At 44.0% G+C, this 26168-nt stretch overlaps 1 protein-coding gene across 1 annotated transcript in view; it reads left to right on the forward strand.

Annotated features, from left to right (window-relative positions):
* Positions 1–4830: 4830 nt before the first annotated feature.
* HJV (hemojuvelin BMP co-receptor) overlaps positions 4831–26168 on the forward strand; it is a 52301-nt gene continuing 30963 nt past the window's right edge. Inside the window, exon 1 of the mRNA XM_089655486.1 lies at positions 4831–5401. The gene's annotated coding sequence lies outside the window, so the exon portion shown is untranslated. The remainder of the gene's footprint in view (positions 5402–26168) is intronic.

A 26168-nucleotide genomic window follows, 5' to 3' on the forward strand; every position in this document is an offset into this window, starting at 1 on the left:
GTATGTGGACACCAGACCATTCACTTAATGGTATGGTCCTGTGTGAACGTCTCTTGAAATGCTGGACTTCAGCTGTTTCCAGTGAAGGAGTACTGTTTTCGACACGTGTGAGCTTCCAACCTTGTGGTAGCCGTTTAATGAAGGTCCTTTTCTGTTCTATCATGGCTGTGCCCCTTTTAAAAAAAAAAGCCAGGTCCTTAAAGACCTGTTTGACAAGTTTGGTGTGGAGGAACTTCGGTGGTCTGCACAAAGTCCTGACCTCAACTCTACTGAACACCCTTGGGATGAATTGGAATGCTGATTACCAGTCCAAAGAATGGAGTTGGATCTCTATATAATTGCTAGCACTGGGTTGACTCCTAGATACAAGGCTTTAAAGTGAACCTGTACTTTGCCCATGTAGGATAAAACCATGGGTTACCTTTAGTACGGGCCCATACCTACCTTACCTTCTCTACACTACTGCTCTATTCAGGACAGGAAGTAAAGGAACCCCCCCCCCCAAGTGGGGGTACACAGCAATAAGAACCTAAAAATAGTTCTACATCTTCCCCATTCTATCCAAAAATGAAACAAGATTTTTTTTCTCTGCATTTTAAGGGCTCATTCACATGTGAGGTCTGGGGGGCATAAAACCCCACAGCAGAACCATGTTTTTATCGCCCCCCACCCCAGCTGCTACCTACTCCTTTAGCTACAAAGGCAGCAGGCACAGGTATACACATCCCACAGCTATAGCAAGAGCACACAATCAAATGCTCTTCAAACACAGCTCGCTCTTCAGAGACCGAGCCCTAGATGTGAACTCTGGGGAAAGAAACACTAAGGTGAAATACAGATAAGGTAGCCATTTTACCTGGCAAAAGTATTTTCATTTGTGTCCATCCGGTCCTGAAATTTACACAGCTCTGCCATGCTGCTGCTTGTGAATGGACAGTGAAAGGAGAATCGAAAGACTGATGTGCTCATCTCTCTTACTCTGCTCTCTCCTCCTATTAGCATCTTTCTTATAAGCAGCTTAACTGATTGGCTCCCAGTGCTTCCCTCCCCAAGTCTGAGCTCTGCTGTACAGAGACTGCCATAGGTCAATACCAAGCCACATTTTGGGTCTTAACACTGCTTGCTTCTAATGATGAATTATTGAATTCAGAGCTGCCTTAAGTTGTGTCTTCTGTGGATTCACGCTCATAGAAGGTAAGAGGCTGAAAATAAATTTGGAGTAAAATTTCAGACTCTTTCCTGAGCCTGGAGAGCTGCATAGAGCCTTCAATACAAGTGAATGGCTGTACCAGGCCGTACTCACCGATGCTTTCATACATTGGCATTTACCTGCACATCCGCATATACACGGCTCAAAAAAATGAAAGGAAGACTTTTAAAACCCATCAGATCTCAATGGGGAGAAATCTCCTGCTGGATCTCTATACTGACATGGACGGGGTAATGTGTGAGGAACGTAAGGCTGTCCCATCGTTCGGAAATGAAAATGATCGACCTACAGGGGACTGAATTCAAAGACACCCCGAAAATCAAAGAGATAAAATGATGCAGCAGGCGAGTCCATTTTGCTGAAATGTCATTGCAGCAACTCAGAATGGTCCTCAGTAGTTTGTATGGCCCCCACGTGCTTGTATGCATGCCTGACAACGTCGGGGGAGGCTCCTAATGAGACCATGGATGGTGTCCTGGGGGATTTCCTCCCAGATCTGGACCAGGGCTTCACTGAGCTCCTACAGTCTGAGGTGCAACCTGGTGGCGTCGGATGCACCGAAACATGACATCCCAGAGGGGTTCTATTGGATTTAGGTCAGGTGAGCGTGGGGGCCATTCAATGGTATAAATTCTCGCCACATGAGGCCGGACAATGTCATGCACCAGGAGGAACCCAGGACCCACTGCACCAGGAGGAACCCAGGACTCACTGCACCAGGAGGAACCCAGGACCCACTGCACCAGTGTAGGGTCTGACAATGGGTCCAAGGATTTCATCCCGATACCTAATGGCAGTCCAGCCTGTAGAGGTCTGTGCGTCCCTCCATGGATATGCCTCCCCAGACCATCACTGACCCACCACCAGAACGGTCATGCTGAACCATGTTACAGGCAGCAGAACGTTCTCCACGGCTTCTCCAGACCCTTTCACATCTGTCACATGTGCTCAGGGGGAAGCTGCTCTCATCTGTGAAAAGCACAGGGCGCCAGTGGTGGACCTGCCAATTCTGGTGTTCAATGGCAAATGCCAATCCAGCTCTATGGGTCCAGGCAGTGTGCACAGGGCCTACTAGAGGACATCGGACCCTCAGGCCACCTTCGTGAAGTCTGTTTCTGATTGGTCAGAGACATTCACACCAGTGGCCTGCTGGAGGTCATTTTGTAGGGCTCTGGCAGAGCTCATCCTGTTCCTCCTTGCACAAAGCAGCAGATACCAGTCCTGCTGATGGGTTAAGTACCTTCTACGGCCCTGTCCAGCTCACCTAGAGGAACTGCCTGTCTCCTGGAATCTCCTCCATGTTCTTCAGACTGTGCTGGGAGACACAGCAAACCTGGCAATGACAGGTATTGATGTGCCATCCTGGAGGAGATGGACTGCCTGTGCAAACTCTGTAGGGTCCAGGTATCGCCTCATGCTACCAGTAGTGACACTGACCCTAGCCAAATGCAAAACTAATGAAAAACAGTCAGAAAAGATGAGTTGGAAAAAAAATGTCAGTGGCCTCCACCAGTACACCATTCCTGTTTTGGGGGTTGTCTCATTGTTGCCCATCTAGTGCATCTGTTGTTAATTTCATTAACACTAAAGCAGCTGAAACTGATTACCATCCCCCTCTGCGACTTACCTGACCAGATCAATATCCCAGGAGTTTCATTGACTCGATGCTAGACTCGGATTAAAAAGTCTGCCTTTAATTTTTTTGAGCAGTGTATTTCCCCAACAGCAAACTTCCACATTCATTAAACACGTGCATGCAAGCAGTGACGTTTACGTGAGTAATGCTATGTACAGACTGTCACTTGTATGACAGCGTGTGCACGAGACCTGCAGTTCCCCAGACGCTGGAAGACAAACGCAATTATTCAGCCTCTGACTGGACATTTGCATGTGGGATAAGTCTGCCTTCAGTTTAGATTCAGACAGCACCAAAAAAATATATATATATATATTTATTTATTTTCAAATATTAAGATCTAGTTAAAAATATATAAAATTAATATATATGTACATATATTCCTAATAAAATAGATTTAAAAAATAGAAAAATATATTTATATAAAACAATATCCCACATCGTCCTTCTATGCAATGTCTAATCTGCCAAAAATTGGGGTATTTTTTTTTTTTCAATTTATCATCTGCATTTGTTCCTTGCATTGCTCTTCCTCAGATATATATATATATATATATATATATCAGGGGTGGACTGACAACTCATGGGGCCCCCGGCAATAGGGGATCATGGGGCCCCTGTGTCCTTGCCCAAACTCAAAAAAGCCTATGAAAAAGGTACCAGGGGCATCTCATGGGGCCCCCTACTGACCCAGTGCTTGAGTTTCCAAATTATCAGTCCGCCCCATATATATATGTATATATATATATATATATATATAATATTTTTCTCTTTTTTAGAATAAAATATATAAATATAGTCAACGTGGGCATAATTTTCATAGGGCAGATAAAATTAACACTGCATGGTGGAAGGACAGTGTGGTATATTGTTTATTTATACTATGTGTGTATATATATATAATTTTTTTTTATATTGCATATATTTTTTTATATTTTATTATAAAAAATACATATATTTATGTATAGTCATTGTGGGCATAATTTTCATAGGGCAGATGAAAAAAAAATAATAGTGGTAGAAGGACAGTGTAGTATATTGTTTATATATATATATGTGTGTGTGTGTGTGTATTTATATATCCCACATTGTCCTTCTATGCAATGTCTAATCTGCCAAAAATTGGGGTATTTTTTTTTTTTTTCAATTTATTATCTGCATTTGTTCCTTGCATTGCTCTTCCTATATAGAATATTTTTCTTTTTTTAAGAATAAAATATATAAATATAGTCAACGTGGGCGTAATTTTCATAGGGCAGATAAAATTAACACTGCATGGTGGAAGGACAGTGTGGTATATTGTTTGTTTATACAGTGTGTGTATATATATTTATATATAATTTTTTTTTATGTTGCACATATTTTTATATATTTTTTATTAAAAAATACATATATTTATATAGAGTCAGTGTGGGCATAATTTTCATAGGGCAGATAAAAAAAAAAAATACTCAATGGTGGAAGGACAGTGTAGTATATTGTGTGTGTGTGTATATATATATATATATATATATATATATATATATATACATATCTACATATATATATATATATATATCTATCTACATACATATATACATACATACATATATATATATATATATATATATATATATATATCTCTATATAGATATATACATACATATATATATAGATATGTATATACATATATATAGATAGAGAGATATATATATATATATATATATATATATATATATCTACATACATATATATATATATATATATATATATATAGATAGATAGATAGATATATACACATATATATATATAGATATATATATATATATACACATATATATATATATATAGATATATATAAATGTAAATATACATATATATATATATATATGTGTGTGTGTATTTATGTATCTCACATCGTTCTTCCATGCAGTGTCTAATCTGGCAAGAATTGGGGTTATAAGAAAAAAAAAATATTCTGCATTTTTCAATATCATCTGCCCTACGAAAATTTTGCCCGCGCGGACTTTGCAGTTGTTCCTTGCATCGCTCCCTCTCAGATTTGTCATGTGCAGCTCCCATCCATCCTGCGGGAAGACTTGATATATTGAACACGCTGCCTTCCAATACATCTGTTTCAATCTTTTTTTAGACCCTCCAGCTCCCCCCCCCTTTTCTCTTTCCGTCACACACACCCTGCGCTCCTCCAGTTCGGCCAGCAACATTTGTACTGAGCTGTGAACTACGAGGAGGCCGAGCACAGTTGTTCCAGCTCAGAGCAGGTGCCAGCACTGTTTGACTTATCTTCTCCGGAGTCCTGCTGGGAAAAACTTCACCCAGCCTCTAAAAAAGAAAAAAGTCTGAGTTTGAGCCGAGAGCAGAGCTTGAAGAAAGTGATAAGGATCAGCCGATCTCACCAGGTCGCTCTTGGATGGTGAAGACTTGGTGGGGACCTTCTTGGGTTGAGTGGAAGAACCATGTCGGTTTTGGGTCTTCGAACTTCCAAGTGCTCCATAGCTACATCCTACGGTGGAATGGACGAGTGAGGACAGCCCATTAAGTCAAGTCACATCAAGGTAAGATTTTTTTTTTTAATATTTTTGAAGGCAACTTCAGAAAGTTTTTACGTAAATTTGTATAGAAGCTCACTCAATTTTACAAGTAGTTTTTGCTTCGTGGTGTAACCTATGTTTATGTATTTGTAGAAATCAATTTGTATACATGGTAACTTATGTTTGCTTGTAGAGATTGTGATCAAAAAATGTTTTGGTACACTTAAATGGCTAAGCAGATTAAGCCAAAATTAAAAAAAAAATTGTTAGACTTAAATAGCTAACCAAATTAAGCCAAAAATTAAACAAAAAAAGACTTAAATAGCTAACCAAATTAAGCCAAAAAGTAAAAAAAAAATTGTTAGACTTAAATAGCTAACCAAATTAAGCCAAAAATTAAAAAAAAAATTGTTAGACTTAAATAGCTAACCAAATTAAGCCAAAAATTAAAAAAAAAAAAGACTTAAATAGCCAACCAAATTAAGCCAAAAAGTAAAAAAAAATTGTTAGACTTAAATAGCTAACAAAATTAAGCCAAAAATTAAACAAAAAAAGACTTAAATAGCTAACCAAATTAAGCCAAAAATTAAACAAAAAAAGACTTAAATAGCTAACCAAATTAAGCCAAAAAGTAAAAAAAAAAATTGTTAGACTTAAATAGCTAACCAAATTAAGCCAAAAATGTAAAAAAAAATTGTTAGATTTAAATAGCTAACCGAATTAAGCCAAAAATTAAAAAAAAATTTGTTAGACTTAAATAGCTAACCAAATTAAGCCAAAAATTAAAAAAAAATTTGTTAGACTTAAATAGCTAACCAAATTAAGCCAAAAATTAAAAAAAAAAAAAAGACTTAAATAGCCAACCAAATTAAGCCAAAAAGTAAAAAAAAAATTGTTAGACTTAAATAGCTAACCAAAATAAGCCAAAAAAATTAAAAAAAAAATGTTAGACTTAAATAGCTAACAAAATTAAGCCAAAAATTAAAAAAAAGAAATTGTTAGACTTAAATAGCTAACCAAATTCAGCCAAAATAAAAAAAAATGTTAGACTTAAATAGCTAACCAAATTAAGCCAAAAAATTTTAGTAAATTTTTTTTAACTTCGTAAACACGAGCTTGTTGCTCTGGTGAAACTTAAAACTGGTCAAACACTAGTAGAATTTTGTAAAAAAAAATTCAATTTTAAGAAGTCTGTTCAATTTTCTAGTTGCTAGTGAGGTCAAGTCAACATTCGTTTTTGATCACTGTGATGAGAAAATTTGATGGAGCGGGATGGAAAATTTTTCTCAAATTTCTAACTGTGAATGTGTTATTTGTTTGTTTGTAAAATTGCATTCTTTCTAAAAATTGAATGTTAAAGGCGAAACCAATTTTTTTAAGTACTTTAAAATGACATTTGTCCAGCCATCGAATATACAAAAAAATCTTCCTTTGAACATTCGTTCAAAAATCTACCAATGTATAGCCGGCCTAAGTGAAGGGATCCTTGCTTTATTTTCTATAAATTTGCAGGCAGTTTTGTCAAATTTAACGCAGATTTGTCACAAACCTGGAAAATAATTAGGCGAAGAAAATTTTTATAAACAGAGGCAACTTTAAAAGGTTACACCGGGAATTATCAAGATTGGCGCAGGTAGGGATATAGCTACAACCAGGGGCGGACTGACAACTCATGGGGCCCCCGGGCAATAGAGGATCATGGGACCCCTGTGTCCTTGCCCAAACTCAAAAAAGCCTATGAAAAAGGTACCAGGGGCATCTCATGGGGCCCCCTACTGACCCCGGGCCCTCGGGCAGTGCCCGAGTTTCCAAATGGTCAGTCCGCCCCTGGCTACAACATAATCATACACATGAATGTGCTGTGGGGGTATAGGATTTTACTAAAGAGTTCATAGGTCCACTGCCACTGTTGCCACTTGTCATTTTTAATAAAGTTTTTCCTATATACTGCTCTTAGTTGGCGCCCCCCTTGGGACCTTAAAGGTTTACTTCACCTTTTCCAAAATAAAATGGTCCCCGCTCCACTTACCTCCATGTGTGAGATTGTTTCACCGGCCACGCAGCTCGGTCCAGTGGTCCTGGGGTTTGAAAACTGTGCAGTTCTTCCTCTTCTTTCCCCAGGGACGCTGAGATGGATCAGATCAGTTCTGATTGGTCAGTGCCGGCACGTAACTTTATAACCCCTCCCCCATCTCCCCCAATTAAGGGCCCCATTCACACCCCAATGGGCCTGCTCACAACTAAGCCTTGTGTCGCCTGTTTTATGAAGTTCAAAAAGATACATGAGCTTCTTTGGGGCGCAATAGACTTTAAAAGAAATGACTCCAAAATTTCCCTCACTTTGGAGGGATTTCCTCCCATTTCCTGTTTCGGCTATGGGACAGGAAATGAAGAGAAATCTCCTCAATAGGACAGGTAGAAACCTAAAACGATGACATCAGAAAAAAGACCAAGTGGTCCATCGAGTCTGTCTGTTTTTTATTTTTTTAATTATTATTTTTACATGTCTGTCCCGACGATGTTGTGTCCCGGACCCAGTTCCGGCGATGCTGTGTCCCGGGCTCTGTCCCGACGATGCTGTGTCCCGGGCTCTGTCCCGGCGATGCTGTGTCCCGGGCTCTGTCCCGGCGATGCTGTGTCCCGGGCTCTGTCCCGGCGATGCTGTGTCCCGGGCTCTGTCGGCGATGCTGTGTCCCGGGCTCTGTCCCGGCGATGCTGTGTCCCGGGCTCTGTCCCGGCGATGCTGTGTCCCGGGCTCTGTCCCGGCGATGCTGTGTCCCGGGCTCTGTCCCGGCGATGCTGTGTCCCGGGCTCTGTCCCGGCGATGCTGTGTCCCGGGCTCTGTCCCGGCGATGCTGTGTCCCGGGCTCTGTCCCGGCGATGCTGTGTCCCGGGCTCTGTCCCGACGATGCTGTGTCCCGGGCTCTGTCCCGACGATGCTGTGTCCCGGGCTCTGTCCCGACGATGCTGTGTCCCGGGCTCTGTCCCGACGATGCTGTGTCCCGGGCTCTGTCCCGACGATGCTGTGTCCCGGGCTCTGTCCCGACGATGCTGTGTCCCGGGCTCTGTCCCGACGATGCTGTGACCCGGGCTCTGTCCCGACGATGCTGTGACCCGGGCTCTGTCCCGACGATGCTGTGACCCGGGCTCTGTCCCAATCACACTGTAGGGCATGGCCAGCATGTAGAGCTGGTTCTTCTAGAAGAAATATGATCTCTTTCTGGTTTCTTGCATCTCCTGGAGGCTCCAGCGGTGAGATCTCCCTGATATAAATTCACGGCTCTACTCCTGTCCTCCCTGTAGATTTGAATGTTCCCGCCCACTTTTTGTATCCACCCACTTTTTTTGTCTCCGCCCACCTTTGTGTGTCCCAGCCCCTCCTCTTACATTCTCCATGAAGCAACAGATGTGCAGACCCGGAAACCCAGCACAGAGATCTCTTGGAGGGGGAGGGGGGAGGATAGAAAAAGCTGTCAAAGGGTTCAGCTCTCCAACATCTACCAAACTGTACAATATCAGTTTTTGGGTGGGGTTGCCCTTAAAGTGGCACCACATCCTCACTCTCTATAAACAGGCCCACTACCTAATGGTCCTGTAGTCTATTTTTGAAGAAATCAAACAGTGTACGTTAGTTGAGGTCAGTGCGCATTGCTCTTTGCGCACTACAAAGCCCACACTGGGTAGTCCATCTTGGCACTGAGTAAGTGAGGGTGGCTACGTTCCTACAAACAGCGGGACCATGGAGAACGAATGTAGCCACCCTCCAACAGGAGATCGGATTACAGCAGCAAAAAATAAAAGGAGGAGTTTGAGATTGGGAGGAGACTGAGGGCAATGGAAGGGATTTTACCGAGTGAAGGATACTTACTTGACCAGACTTTGGTGTCATCTTAACCCATTTAAAGACACTGATGTAGGTCATGTTGGTGGCAACAAAGGGTGTGGGGGGGAGGTTATACACTCTGACCCCTGGTATTGTCCCCCACCCCCATCATGTAACCTGGACTCCACTCCCCCACCTGTGGACCCAAGACCGGCATGGCAGGTGCCACCAGGTAGAAGTGAGGGAGAAAGTCTACTTGGAGGTGCAAAAAAATGAAAAACCCGTAAGTGGACAAAAAATGTACACGTGCAAAACACAATAAAAACGTGCACTTAGGGGTGTGCTTCTGTTCACTCCCCGAAGGGGTGGGACCTCTACCCTGATCCCCCAGGGTGCAAGGCTTCTGACAGGGACAACATGGTCCACCTAGTCCTAGCCAAAAGGCCTGGCGGACTCATTTCCTTGAGGCTAGCTGAAGCCGACCACCAAGTACTAGGTCAGGGAGCTCTCCCGAAGAAGGGACCCCCGGGAACAGGGGGCGGACTGACCATTTGGAAACTCGGGCACTGCCCGATGGCCCGGGGTCAGTAGGGGGCCCATGAGATGCCCCTGGTAGCTTTTTCGTAGGCTTTTTTGAGTTTGGGCAAGGACACAGGGGCCCCATGATCCCCTATTGCCCAGGGGGCCCATGAGTTGTCAGTCCGCCCCTGATCTATCCTACCTAGAACCTGGAAGCAACATGGATTACATTACTTCTGGGTTCAACTGTCATGTTCCCCGGCCATTGTGGCCAGAGAAGAAGCTAATGGAGAGCAATCTGTCCCCTATTAGCGTCAATGAAGGGCAAATGAGACATTAGGGGGTCTATACATAGTGTGAGGAAATCTAAAATTGACTGTCAGGTCAGACTGCAATGTCTGTGGGGTCCCTTAAAGTGTTACTAAACCCCTGACCCTGCATTCACTACATCCGATCTCTCTGGACCCCGCATTCACTATATCCGATCTCCCCGGACCCTGCATTCACTATATCCGATCTCCCCGGACCCTGCATTCACTATATCCGCTCTCCCCGGACCCTGCATTCACTATATCCGCTCTCCCCGGACCCTGCATTCACTATATCTGGTCTCCCCGGACCCCGCATTCACTATATCCGATCTCCCCGGACCCCGCATTCACTATATCCGCTCTCCCCGGACCCTGCATACACTATATCCGCTCTCCCCGGACCCTGCATTCACTATATCCGCTCTCCCCGGACCCTGCATTCACTATATCTGGTCTCCCCGGACCCTGCATTCACTATATCCGCTCTTCCCGGACCCTGCATTCACTATATCTGGTCTCCCCGGACCCTGCATTCACTATATCTGCTCTCCCCGGACCCTGCATTCACTATATCTGCTCTCCCCGGACCCTGCATTCACTATATCTGGTCTCCCACAGTACACACAACATGGAAATACAATTAGTAAATATAAACTGCTAAATCCCTTTTCCCATCAGCAGTTAGAGCAGTCTTGTGACTTCTATCAGTGTCCAGCAGAGCACTGGTTACAGCTTGTAGGAGGAGTTTTCTTTCTGCTCTAGGAGGATGCAGAACCCCTGACCCTCTGTCTGGATAGTGCAGATTGGCCCTGTGCTGATTACATGCACTCTCCAAAGAAAAAAAAACAACCTCTCTAGAAATACTCACCAAACTGAGCATGTGCAGAGTGACTCTTAGAGCTCTGTACTATCAGCAGATGGATTGGTGACAGTAGTAGAAGGGGAGGATCAGAGAAGACAGGATCAAACAGCCTTTTTTACACAATGCAGAGCATTAACCCCTTAGGTTCCACAGTGAGTATAACAAGCATGCTTTACTGCATCTACAGACTGATTGTACTGCGGGGGGTTTAGTAACACTTTATTTGAATGAAATTTGCCTGGTTCAGCAGGGATCGGTTGAATGCCCATCCATGTATGGGCACTGTAGTAACAGAAGTCAATCGACCAACTGATTGCTGGAAAATTTCCTCTCGTTCGGCGCTGCAGGCTATAGCCGGCAGTGCAGATCAGTGTATGGTGACCCTGGTGAAGTCTTCCTACTGCCGGAATACAAAGGCGACAAATGCAGATGAGGCACTGGACAGCTCCCTGTGCATACATGTGATCAATAGATGTCCAATCATGTGACAGCCAATCACAGCGGACACATGATGAGAATGCCCAGCACCGCCCCCACCTCCACCCCAGCTCCACTCCATCTCCACCCCACCTCCACCCCAGCTTCACCCCAGCTCCACACCAGCTCCACCCCAGCTTCACCCCAGCTCCACCCCGGCTTCACCCCACCTCCACACCAGCTCCGCACCAGCTCCACCCCAGCTTCACCCCACCTCCACACCAGCCCCACCCCACCTCCACTCCAGCTTCACCCCACCTCCACACCAGCTCCACTCCAGCTTCACCCCACCTCCACACCAGCTTCACCCCACCTCCACTCCATCTCCACCCCACCTCCACCCCACCTCCACACCAGCTCCACCCCAGCTCCCCCTCCAATCATTTGCCAAGTCGCACCCTATTGTCCGCAATTGGAGTGGTCACATCGGTGCGGTCCCGACTTGGTCGGAGCCGCACCGACTTCTAATGTAGTACATGCGCAACTTTCAGCGCGTTTTGTATCAGACGTCTTACAAATCGCACCTGAAATCCGCGAGTCCCCCGACTTTTAAATTGTGTGACTTCACTGTAAGTCGCACGATTTCAAAGTCGGGCTTGATGTGACCCGATGGCTTAGTCTAGGCCCACAGCTATGCAGGTTGCGTTTCTGCGTTTTCAACACATTTGTATGCCTTTTGCGTTTTTTTTCTTCCATTTTTAAATTTTTTCTTGTTGCTAGGCAGATTTAAAATGCAGCAAAAACGCACTACACACTTTTCTGCAGCGTTCATTTTGCTAAACAAGTGAAAAAAGTCTGAAAATTTGGGCGGGAAACGTTTTCATCGTTTCTGTTATAAAATTTTGCAAGTAAGTGATGTTTCTTCTTCACTGATAAGCTGCACTGATGGGCACTGATAGGTGACACTGAAATGCACTGACAGGCATTGATACACTCTACTGATGGACACTGATAGGCTGAACTGATGAGGTGGCACTGATAATGCTGCACTGATAAGCACTGAAAAGGCTGCACTGATGAAGAGGCACTGATAAGGCTGCACTGATAGGTGACACTGATACATTGCACTGATGGGTACTGATATGTTGCATTGATGAAGCTGCACTGATAAGACTGCACTGATGGGCACTGATAGGCTGCACTGATGGGCTGCACTGATGGGCACTGATAAGGCTGCACTGATGGGCACTGATAGGCTGCACTGATGGGCTGCACTGATGGGCACTGATAAGCTGCACTGATCGGCACTAATAAGGCTGCACTGATGGGCACTGATGGGCTGCACTGATGGGCACTGATATGTTGTATTGATGAAGCTGAACTGATGGGCACTGATATGTTGTATTGATGAAGCTGAACTGATGGGCACTGATATGTTGTATTGATGAAGCTGCACTGATGGGCACTGGTATGTTGTATTCATGAAGCTGCACTGATGGGCGTTGGTATGTTGTATTGATGAAGCTGCACTGATAAGGCTGCACTGATGGGTGACACTGATACGTTGCACTGATGGGCACTGATAGGCTGCAGTGATGCGGCTGCCCTGATTATCAGTGTAAATGTCCCGTCACAGGCAGGGGCGGACTGACCATTTGGAAACTCAGGCACTGTCCGAGGGCCCGGGGTCAGTAGGGGGCCCCATGAGATGCCCCTGGTAACTTTTTCATAGGCTTTTTTGAGTTTGGGCAAGGACACAGGGGCCCCATGATCCCCTATTGCCCGGGGGCCCCATGAGTTGTCAGTCCGTCCCTGGTCACAGGACAACTGGTCATCATCTTTCCCTTCCTCAGACAGTCACAGCGATAACCGTCCTTTGTCTGTGATTGGTCACCACTGATCACATGATCCAGCGTCATTGGCCGTTTACCCCGATCAGTGATGTCCGAGGGGCACAGCTCACCACCCTCCACGTGGCAAGAATGGGAGGGCGTCATGTGACATCCTCCCAGAACGAGGTCCCTCCCAGCTGGTCATTCTACAATAGGCCGGGCGGGATCTGGTTACAATCAGATTGTACCATCTGTTTTAGGATGGCCATACACCCTTCAATCTGACCAAATAACCTCTGTACAATAAACGGTCGATCTACCGACACTAGCTGATCTATCCAATCAATCGTTACCCAATCAGGCAGGCCCTTCCATTACCTAGTTGTGGCGAGATATAAAAGCGATTGTGCGCCCAGATTGTACTGTGTGTGGGCCTGACAAAGTCAATAGATTATGAAGGTCCTTATATTACGTATTTACGGCAAATCTGATGTGGATTGTATGGCCAGATTGTAACTTGTATGGTGATCTGCAGGAGATTGTACCATGTGTGGCTTGGAACGAACCGTACAATCTCCTTTCCATCTTCCAGCTACCATGTAGTACGAGGATCCGTCTGATTGGATAGAAATGGGAGGGGATGTTTCCGATTTGCCGTCCTATCATCTTGGATGGGCAGAGCCTCGCATGACAAAGCTTTGCACCTTTTTCAGGAGATTGTACAATCCGATTGTAATGTGTATGGCCAGGTTCCGCAGGCCCCTATAGCACGTCTAAGCCGTACAAACCAACCAATCGGCTGCCAGCTGTTTATTTCCCTGCGCAGGGCTAACCCCTGGACACCAAACCAGCAGCGACTCGTTGCAGAGAGCAGCACAGACAGTCCTCCTTTCCGGGCCGATCAGGTTGACTGGAAAAGACATTAGCGGGGGCTCAGATGTCAGCACATGCAGTGTTTGTGGTCGAGGCTGGCCCAGCTGCTCCGGGAACCACAGGAAAGGCCAAGCCGAGAATCCTCACGTTGGTGTCCTGTTTCTGGGCCCCCCCCCCCATCCTCGATCTGTGCACCTCCATTAAAGGAAACCTCCCTGCTCTAGGGGAACCAGTCACTCTTCGAGGGCACGTCCACTCCAAAGTGAAATTTTAGTTATAGGTGGAGCCTGCTGGACTGACCCAGCTCCCGGCCTCTTACATATGTTCTCCCAGCCGTAAATCCCGTGTCCCTGTCCACCTGGGAGTTGTGTGTCCCCGCCCACCTTGGTGTGTCCCCGCCCTCCTCTTACATGCTTCATGAGAAAAAATTTTTAAAAAACTAAATACAAATCCTGCAACAAATATAAAGAAAATGTAAAAAATATACAAAATATAAAGCAAATAAATGTAGAATAAAATAACTACTATAAATACAGTAAATAATAAAAACAAAGTAACATAATAACACAGATAACTAAAGTAAATAAATAAAAATAATAAAGTAAATAAATTACATAACAGTCATAGACAAGGTAAATATATGTGGGAAAAAAACTATATAAATAAAATAAAGAAATAAATTAACAGTCATAGACAAGGTAATACAAAATAAAATAATAACACATATAATTAAAGTAAATAAATAAAAACAATAAAGTAAACAAAAAAATTATATAAAGTAATAAATAACATACCAGTCATAGACAAGGTAATACAAAATAAAATAATAACACATATAACTAAAGTAAATAAATACAAAAAATAAAGTAAACAAAAAGAATTACATAAATAAAGTAAATAAATAACATAACAGTCATAGACAAGGTAAATATTTGGGGGGAAAAAACTATATAAATAAAGTAAAGAAATAACATAACATTCATAGACAAGGTAATACAAAATTAAGTAAATAACACATATAACTAAAGTAAATAAATAAAAACAATAAAGTAAACAAAAAAATTATATAAATAAAGTAAATAAATCACTTAACAGTCATAGACAAGTGAAATATGTGGGAAAAAAAACTAGATAAATAAAGTAAATAAATAACAACAGTCATAGACAAGGTAAATATGTGGGGGAAAAACTATATAAATAAAGTAAAGAAATAACATAACATTCATAGAAAAGGTAATACAAAATAAAATTAGAACACATATAACTAAAGTAAATAAATAAAAACAATAAAGCAAACAAAAAAAATTATATAAATAAAGTAAATAAATCACTTAACAGTCATAGACAAGGGAAATACGTGGGGAAAAAAAACTATATAAATAAATAACAGTCATAGACAAGGTAATTTAAAATAAAATAATAACACATATAACTAAAGTAAATAAATAAAAACAAAGTATACAAAAAAAATTATATAAATGAAGTAAATAAATGACATAACAGTCATAGACAAGGTAACTATGTGGAAAAAAATAAAGTAAATGAATAAAAATAAATAATAAATATACATTTAAAAAAATAAGATAATCATACATTTAAATTAAAAAATAAATAAAATAAAAACTTATAAATAGAAAATAAAATAAACAAATGTGTAAAAAAAGAGAGAAAGTAAATAAACAGCTGGTTGTGAACATTCCAGAATAAAAATGGGGTCGTTATTTCAGACAGAAATAGTTCTCCTGTAAAGGTTTATGTAACGTTGTACGTTGTTTTTTTTTTTTTCATGCTGGCGTAGCGCCGTTTTATTTCGCTGATGAGGCTCCTTCCATCCCTCTGCTATGGTTTTGAGGAAGGGATGGCTGTCCTGACATTGGGGGTGACAGAGCAGCTGTCCGTCCGCATTGCAGGGTTTGCTTTGGACAGATGGGTGTTCTGGGAAGGAGGGTGGGAAGGGGGTTGAGATCTGTAAATGCTCCAAGTGGCCCTTTCATCTGAGGCCGCCATGTGCACCAAATATTGCACCTATCTGTAAATGGGGCTCTGCGTGCCGGACGGGGACACCTGGACCCTTCAGCCTGTGACAGTCGGCCGTGAAATATTCTGCACATGTCAGCCTCTGGTGGGTGGTCTGTCTTCTCCTCAGTACATATTTACTATCGTTGTCATTGCTTAACCAGCGGGACTTTCCTGCAGCAAGTAGGACCTAAAATGACAGAGTATGGCACTCAGGCATTGTGGTGCGATGCATTGGCAAAAAAGTATTTATTTCCATTTTTTTGGAACGTTTAGGTGCGATGACAGCCCACTCACCTGAATGGGCTGCCTTAGCGCACTAAACATTGCGTGCAAACACAATGCGCCGATACACCAAGGTTTGCATGGGCCCTTAAACTATTTTTAACCCCACCACAAAAAAAAATACATTTTTATTATTTTTTTTTAAATTACAAATTAACAAAAATTAAAAAAAAATTAAACATGAACAATATAAAAATGAACAAAAAAAATCAAAAATTGACAAAAATTCTAAGCGAACAAAATTTTTAAAAATTTAAAAAACTTTTAAAAATTTAAAAAAAAATTAAAAAAGCCCCATGTTAAGTAATGGCCTCAGCCGCTGTACTAGCCACGTCCTTTGACATGTTTTGCCCCGCCCATTGGGGCTTGGTCACAGAGGTAGTCGTTGAGGCATTCTTGCAAGTTGAAGGAGATGTCCCGTAATTTATCCAAGATATCAATGCACATGTCATCATCTCCATGGGTGAGGCAAAATGTGTCAGAGGTTTGGCCAGTACGGCGGCTGGAGGCCATTCCTCAACATTGGACTCCTGGGGGGTCGGTTGAGCAGAGTCCATCCCTTCACTTCTATTCCATTGCTCGCTCCGCTACAATGTAAGGAATGGCCTCAGCCACCATACTGGCCACGCCTACTGATGCATTTCACCCTGCCCATTGGGGCTTGGTCACAGAGGTAGTCGTTGAGGCATTCATCCAACTTGAAGATGTCCCATAATTTCTCCAAGAGATTAATGCACATGTTGTCATCTCCATGGGTGTGGCGAAACGCATCAGTCGGCGTGACCGATTCGACAGCTGGAGACCATTCCTCAACATTGGACTCCTGGGGTCAGTTGAGCAGAGTCCATCCCTTCACTTCTATTCCATTGCTCGCTCCACTACAATGTTAGGGAATGGCCTCAGCCGCCGTACTGGCCACACCAGCTGACTCGTTTCACCCCGCCCATTGGGGCTTGGTCACAGAGGTAGTAGTTGAGGCATTCATGCAAGTTGAAGGAGATGTCCCGTAATTTCTCCAAGAGATTAATGATTAAGGTGAGGCGAAACATGTCAGGGGTTTGGCCAGTACGGCAACTGGAGGCCATTCCTCAACATCAGACTCCTGGGGTCGGTTGAGCAGAGTCCATCCCTTCACTTCAATTCCATTTCTCACTCTTCTACATCCTCCAGCCGCTGCAGTCCAGCAGTTAATAGGAAACGCACTGCAGTTACATGCTACGTTCCGTGTAACGGGCCTGGAAAGTCGTGTCATCTCCGGATCACATAGATAAGAGACGCTTCCATATCCATCTCCAGTGCGGCTTGTCCTGCTTGGCTCCCACAACCTGTTCACCAGCTGTTAGCAGACCCAATCTGAACGCATTAGTGATGCATTACTTCGCCTGCTCCCCGGAGGCTCCCTTGACAAATCCAACATGGCCGCTCCCCTGTCCTCCACAGGCACCTGGTTGGAGTTACCCCCCGAGAGAGCGCACCTGGCCCGCGCGTCTGCTCCGTGTGCGTGTCTCTGCAAATATCACTAACTCACATCAATCACCCGTCCCGGGCCGGCTCTTCCCGGACACCTCGCTCCATGCGATTACATGTGCGAGCCATTAACAGGCAACATGTGAGCGGACGACCGTTCCGTATTTACGATCGCGACCTGGCAGAACGCGCCAGCAGTAAATTAAATCACCGGAGAGGTGAATGGAAGACGGAGGCTGACCTATTTTTATAGGCTGTGTCGTAAAAACGCAACGGCGTACATCATCGGTGGCGTGCCGCTGAAGTATCGGAGGTAATGATGTCTTATCGACTTTCGCGGTACGTGACACGATCGGTGGGTTCTAGAGCTTGCCGACATTTACAGCTGAACTCTGGGCAAAAAAATTAAATACAGTACATGTATGGGAGCAGGGGTGGACTGACAATTCATGGGGCCCCCGGGCAGTAGGGGATCATGGGGCCCCTGTGTCCCCACCCACACTCAAACCACACCAGAAAAAACCTATGAAAGGTACCAGGGGCATCTCATGGGGCCCCCTACTGACCCCGGGCCCCCGGGTAATAGGGGATCATGGGGCCCCAGTGTCCTCACCCACACTCAAGCCACACCTGAAAAAGCCTATGAAAGGTACCAGGGGCATCTCATGGGGCCCTCTACTGACCCCGGGCCCCCGGGTAATAGGGGATCATGGGGCCCTTGTGTCCTCACCCACACTCAAACCACACCCAAAAAAGCCTATGAAAGGTACCAGGGGCATCTCATGGGGCCCCCTACTGACCCCAGGCCCCTGGGCAATAGGGGATCATGGGGCCCCTGTGTCCTCACCCACACTCAAATCACACCCAAAAAAGCCTATGAAAGGTACCAGGGGCATCTCATGGGACCCCTACTGACCCGAGGGCCTGAGTTCCCAAATGGTCAGTCCGCCCCTTAATAGGAGATATTTTACCAACGGAGTTTTACTTCTGTCCATCCAGTCTTGAGATTTACCCAGCTCAGCCCCAGAGCACAACCCTGATGAAGGTAATAAGGATGAGGTTGCCTCTTGCCTGGTTAAGTCTTTATGGCACGAGCTACAAAAAAAAAAATGAGAAGAAATACCAAAGCATTTTGGGGCCAGAAATTCCCCTTCATCAGGGCTTGGCCTTGCCACTCATCTGGTCAAAGTCCAATAAGTCTTTATTGTGCAAAACAAAAATAAAAATCGAGAAATCCAACGCGTTTCAGGGTCAAAAACTCACCTTTATCAGGGCTTGGATTCTGAAATGCGTATATTTTACCTGCCAAAGACTTGCATTTCTGTCCATCCAGTCCTGAGATTTACACAGCTCAGCTCCACAGCACAACCCTGAAGAAGGTAATAGGGGTGAGGATGCTGGTTAAGGTCCAGTAAGTCTTTACGGCAGGAGGTAAAAAATCAGAATACTGTGGTCAGAAATCTGCCTTCATCAGGGCTTTCTTCATTCTGAAACACATATTTTACCTGCAAAGACTTGTATTCTGTCCATCCAGTTCTGAGATTTACACAGAAGGGTAATAGTAATGAGAGTGCCACTCATCTGGTCAAAGTCCAGTAAGTCTTTATTGCCCCAGACAAAAAAAAAAACAACGCGTTTCAGGGTCAGAAATCTCCCTTCATCAGGACTTGGATTGTGAAATACATCTAAAGGAAGTCACTTCATCTGCCACAGAACGTGTATTTCTGTCCATCTAGTTCTGAGATTTATACAGAGCTACCCTGAAGAAGGTGAATAATAATGAGAGTGCCATTCATCTGGTCAAAGTCCAGTAAGTCTTTATTGCCCCAGAAAAAAATAAAAAAAATTAATTCAACGCGTTTCAAGGTCAGAAACCCCCCTTCATCAGGACTTGGATTCTGGAATACACCTAAGGAAGTCACTTCACCTGCCAAAGGACTTGTATTTCTGTCCATCCAGTTCTGAGATTTACACAGAACTACCCCAAAGAAGGTGAATAATAATGAGAGTACCACTCATCTGGTCAAAGTCCAGTAAGTCATTATTGCACCAGACAAAAAAAAAAAATATATATATATAGCTATATATCTATATATATATATTCATTCAACGCGTTTCAGGGTCAGAAATCCCCCTTCATCAGGACTTGGATTCTGGAATACACCTAAGGAAGTTGCTTCACCTGCCAAAGGACTTGTATTTCTGTCCATCCAGTTCTGAGATTTACACAGAACTACCCCGAAGAATGTGAATAATAATGAAAGGGACATTCATCTTGTCAAAGTCCAGTAAGTCTTTATTGTACCAGACAAAAAAAAAAATATATATATATATTCATTCATCGCGTTTCAGGGTCATAAATCCCCCTTCATCAGGACTTGAATTGTGAAATACATCTAAAGGAAGTCACTTCACCTGCCAAAGAACGTGTATTTCTGTCCATCCAGTTCTGACATCTACACAGAACTACCCAGAAGAAGGTAAATAATATTAAGAGTGACATTCATCTGGTCAAAGTCCAGTAAGTCTTTATTGCCCCAGACAAAGAAAAAAAAACAACGCGTTTCAGGGTCAGAAATCTCCCTTCATCAGGACTTGGATTCTGGAATACACCTAAGGAAGTTGCTTCACCTGCCAAAGGACTTGTATTTCTGTCCATCCAGTTCTGAGATTTACACAGAACTACCCCGAAGAAGGTGAATAATAATGAGAGTGGCATTCATCTGGTCACAGTCCAGTAAGTCTTTATTGTCCCAGACAAAAAAAAAAAGTGTGTGTGTGTATATATATATATATATATATATATATATATATATATATTCAATGCGTTTCAGGGTCAGAAATCTCCCTTCATCAGGACTTGGATTCTGGAATACACCTAAGGAAGTTGCTTCACCTGCCAAAGGACTTGTATTTCTGTCCATCCGGTTCTGAGATTTACACAGAACTACCCTCGAAGAAGGTGAATAATAATGAAAGGGCCACTCATCTGGTCAAAGTCCAGTAAGTCTTTATTGCACCAGACGAAAATAAAAAAATATTCATTGAACGCGTTTCAGGGTCAGAAATCCCCCTTCATCAGGACTTGGATTCTGGAATACACCTAAGGAAGTTGCTTCACCTGCCAAAGGACTTGTATTTCTGTCCATCCAGTTCTGAGATTTACAGCTCAGCCCCACAGCACAGCCCTGAAGAAGGCAATAAGGATGAGGGTTCCATTTGTCTTGCTAAGGCCCAGTAAGTCTTTATTACAGGTAACAAAAAAATCATAAGATATATCCTACACGACTCGGGGTCAGAAATCCCCCCTCATCTAGCCTTGGATTCTGAAACGTATATATGGGAGCTGTTTTACCTGCCAAAGGACTTGTAATTCTGTCCATCCAGCTCTGAGATTTACACTGAACAACCCTGAAAGGGTTAATAAGGTATATTGCACATAAAAAAAAATCAGAAGAAATAGTCAACACATTCCGGGGTCAGAAACCTCCCTTCATCGGGGCTCAGGCTCTGAAATAAATATATGGTAGCTGCCAAAGGATTTGTATTTCTGTCCATCCAGTTGAGAGATTTACACAGCTCTGCCACGCAGTACAGCTCTGAAGTAAGTTAATAAAGATGACGGTGCCACTCATCTGGTTCAATAATTCTCATTGCATGGGACAAGAATCCAGAAGAAAAAAACAACAACACGTTTCAAGGTCATAAATCCCCCTTCATCAAGGCTTGGATTCTGGCTGTGATTAAGAAGAATACAATTTGCTTCTCAGATTCAATGGTTTGGGTCTCTGTTCAGAGTTCTGACCCTGGAAACGCGACGGCTTTTTCTTCTGGCTTCTTCTCACATGCAACAGAGACTTACTGGACTATAATAGACGAATAGTGCGCTCATTCTTGTAAACCTTCTTCAGACTTCTTCAGGGAACCCCTAAGGTTTCCCCTATTGAGAGGGGATTTAGGGATGTAATAATGAGTACAGATCTGGAAAAAGAACTACAATATTTTTGCCAGGCTAACCTTTTTGCATTGCCAGGCTTCCTTCTGGAGCAGCCTTTGTAGGGTCTCCTTGTGTCCATGCTGTTCCAGTGTGCTAGAAGAAGGACAACACCAAGAGATGGAGGCAAGGGGAGGTGGATCTGGCTACACCTGCTGTCAGAGGCTTAGGGCTACTATGTATGATCCTCCTGTGTCCTCTGTATTCTGTTCCACTGTGCCAGACCAAGGACATCACCAAGGGAAGGAGGCAAGAGATGGTGGACCTGGCTAGACCTACTGTTAGAGGTTTTAGGCTACTATTTGGGCTTCTCTTGTGTCTATAGTACGCTGCTCCGCTGTGCCAGACTGAGGACTTCACCAAGGAAAGGAGGCAAGAGGAGGAAGACCTGGCTAGACTTGCTGTTAGAGGTTCAGGACTACTATGTAAGGTCCTCTTGTGCCAATAGTATGCTGCTCCACTGTGCTAGACTGAGGACATCACCAAGGAAAGGAGGCAAGAGGAGGCAGACCTGGCTAGACTTGCTGTTAGAGGTTCAGGACTACTATGTAAGGTCCTCTCGTGCCAATAGTATGTTGCTCCACTGTGCTAGACTGAGGACATTACCAAGGAAAGGAGGCAAGAGGAAGTGGATCTGGCTATACCTGCTGTTAAAGGGTTGAGGCTACTAATTAGGGTCCACCTGTGGCCACTGAATATTGTTTCATCTACTCTGCTAGACCAGGTACCAAGGGAAGGAGGCAAGAGGAGGTGGACCTGGCTAGACCTGCTGTTAGAGGTTAAGGGCTACTATGTGGGCTCCTCTCGTGTCCATAGAATACTGTGCCAGACTGAGGACATCACCAAGGAAAGGAGGCAAGAGGAGGTGGACCTGGATATACCTGCTGTTAAAGGTTTAGGTCTATTATGTAAGGTCTGCCTGTGGCCACTGTACTCTGTTCCACTGTGCCAGATTGAGAACATCATCAAAAGAAGGAGGCAAGAGGAGGTGGATCTGGCTAGACCTGCTATTAGAGGTTTAGAGCTACTATAGAGATTCCTCATGTGTCCATAGTATGCTTCTCCACTGTGCCAGATTGAGGACATAACCATGGAAAGGAGGGAATACGAGGTGTGCCTGGCTACACCTGCTGTTAAAGGTTTAGGGCTACTATGCAGGGTCCATCTGTGTCCACTGTATGGTGTTCCATTGTGCCAGATTGAGAACATCACCAAGAAGGCAAGGGAAGGTAGACTTGGCTAGACTTGCTGTTAGAGGTTATGACTACTATATAGGGTCCTCTTGTGTCCATTGTATGCTGCTCCACTGTGCCAGACTGAGGACATTACCAAGGATAGGAGGGAAGAGGAGGTGTATCTGGGTACACTTGCTGTTAAATGTTTAGGGCTACTATGTAGGGTACACCTGTGTACACTGTATGTTCCACTCTGCTAGACCAAGTACATCACCAAGGGAAGGAGGCGAGAGATGGTGGACCTGGCTAGACCTGCTGTTAGAGGTTTAGAGCTACTATGTATGATATTCCTGTGTCCACTGTATGTTGTTCCACTGTGCCAGACCAAGGACATCGCAAGGGAAGGAGGCAAGAGACGGTGGACCTGTCTAGACCAACTGGTAGACGTTTAGGGCTTCTATTTAGGATCCACTTGTGGCCACTGTACATTAATCCACTCCGCCAGACCAAGAACATGACCAAGGGAAGGAGGCGAGAGATGGTGGACCTGGCTAGACCTTCTGTTAGAGATTTAGGGCTACTATGTATGATATTTCTATGTCCTCTGTATGCTGTTCCACTGTGCCAGACCAAGAACATCACCAAGGGAAGGAGGACCTGGATAGACCTCCTATTAGATGGTTAGGGCTACTCTGTAGGGTCCTCTCGTATCCATTGCATTCTGCTCCACTGTTCCGGATTAAGGACATCACCAAGGAAAAGAGGCAACAGGAGGTGGACCTGGTTAGATCTCTGTTAGAGGTTATGACTACTGTGTAGAGTCCTTCCATGTCCACTGTACTCTCTTCCTTTGTGCTAGACTGAGGATATTACCAAAGGTAGATGCAAAGGGTAAGTGGACCTGGCTACAACTGCTGATAGAGATTTCAGACTACTACGTGGGGTCCTCCTGTGTCTACTGTACGCTGTTCCCTTAGTTAAACCCAAGACATCATCAAGAGTAGGAGGCAAGGGGAGGTGGACCTGGCTACACATGCTGTTAGAGATTCGAGACTGACAACCCAATGACTGTAAGTGAACAACTTCTTGCATTGCCCTTAGCACAAATCCTCCTGATCCAGTTAGAATATTGCAGAACCGATCATTCTGAATGTCACATACCAAACCGACATTGCTTTTCTTGGACACTCAGTCCTGCAGCCTCGTATGTCCTGGCTCCTTGCCAAAAACATTTTGCTTTTAAAAAGAATACTACTTTTAAATGATCCTGTTTTAACAGATGCATAAATAGGCTCTTAAAATGTTTTCTAGGCTAAAAATAACACAGACGAGCACGAAGATCCCTCGTTGTGGAAGGCATACCGGGTTTCAGTGGGGCTAAATAATGCAAGCCTTACATGCTCCGCTGCAGTAGATCCGGAGAGCGTGTGGGGGGCCCTGACTGCCATCCTACATTAAGCTATTTCAACTACCGCATGGCAGGTGCACGTTTGAATTGGCTGTGTCAGGAGAGGGGGATAAATTTAGCTTTGTGCTAGTTGGCTTACCAAAATAAATATGGGCAATAGGGCAGCCGCTTCTTTTTTTTTTTTTTTTTTACGAGGGTCCTACTAGGGGGATCGTAGTGTTTTGTACATATTTTTTTTTTTTGTTTATAATCCATTACAAAGATATAGTTGCCTCCTGATTTTATTAGTGCTTTTTAGAGCACTCCTGACCCATGCGCTCTTTACTTTATGCTCCTGACCCATGCGCACTCTGCATTACACACTCCTGACCCTTGTACTATTTACTTTACACACTCCTGACCCATGCGCTCTTTACTTTATGTACTCCTGACCCATGCACTCTCTGCATTACACACTCCTGACCCATGTGCTCTTTACTTTATGTACTCCTGACCCATGCACTCTCTGCATTACACACTCCTGACCCATGCGCTCTTTACTTTATGCTCCTGACCCATGCACTCTCTGCATTACACACTTCTGACCCATGCTCTCTTTACTTTATGTTCCTGACCCATGTGCTTTCTACATTACACACTCCTGACCCATGCACTCTTTATTATATGCACTCCTAACCATGCACTCTCTGCATTACACACTCCTGACCCATGCGCTCTTTACTTTATGTACTCCTGACCCTTGCACTCTTTACATTACACACTCCTGACCCATGCGCTCTTTACTTTATTCTCCTGACCCATACACTCTCTGCATTACACACTCCTGACCCATGCGCTCTTTACTTTATGTTCCTGACCCATGCACTCTCTGCATTACACACTCCTGACCCATGCGCTCTTTACTTTATTCTCCTGACCCATGTGCACTCTGCATTACACACTCCTGACCCGTGCACTATTTACTTTATGCACTCCTGACCCGTGCACTCTCTGCATTACACACTCCTGACCCTTGCACTATTTACTTTATGCTCCTGACCCATACACTCTCTGCATTACACACTCCTGACCCATGCGCTCTTTACTTTATGCTCCTGATCCATGCACTCTCTGCATTAAAAACTCTTGACCCATGCACTTATTACTTTATACACTGCTGACCCTTGCACTCTCTGCATTATGCGCTCCTGACCCGTACACTATTTACTTTATGAACTCCTGGCAATTTCACTTTCTACATTAAACACTCCTGACCCTTACACTTTCTACATTACACACTCCTGACCCTTGCACTTTCTGCATTACACACTCAAGCCCGTGCATTCTTTACCTGAAGCACAGCAGGCTCAGGTTTTATTTTACCATACTCATTTAAGTCCCTCCCCACTGGCCACATTCATCATTCCGCAGAGTTAGCCCCACCCCTGCCCCTGTCTCTTATTTTGCCAGAACAAAGGTGGCAATGCTACTGTCCTATCACAGGTTGGGGGTGGAGCGGTGACCATTCTGTATGGTTTAAATGCAGCAGAGAAACATCAGGGCACCAGAAATACTGTACTGTCTGGCAGGGTTGTGTAAATCTCAGGACTGGGTGAACCTTTTTCAGGCAAAACAGCTCCCATATGTGTTTAACAGTTTGCTTGGAGTTCATCTTCAAATGATATCAAACGTGAGCTGAATAGTATCAAAAGTGACAATAAACTTCCTCCTCTTAGAGTTGGCATGAACAACGACTGACAAAGATCAAGGCCTAAGTTGATGATTAGCTTTTTGTTTTTTTTGGAGGATGCACATAGTGACGATTGCCTC

Source organism: Staurois parvus, unplaced genomic scaffold (assembly GCF_062004578.1).
Source record: "Staurois parvus isolate SC_StPar_1 unplaced genomic scaffold, SC_StPar_1.0 ptg000842l, whole genome shotgun sequence".
Taxonomy (NCBI): domain Eukaryota; kingdom Metazoa; phylum Chordata; class Amphibia; order Anura; family Ranidae; genus Staurois; species Staurois parvus.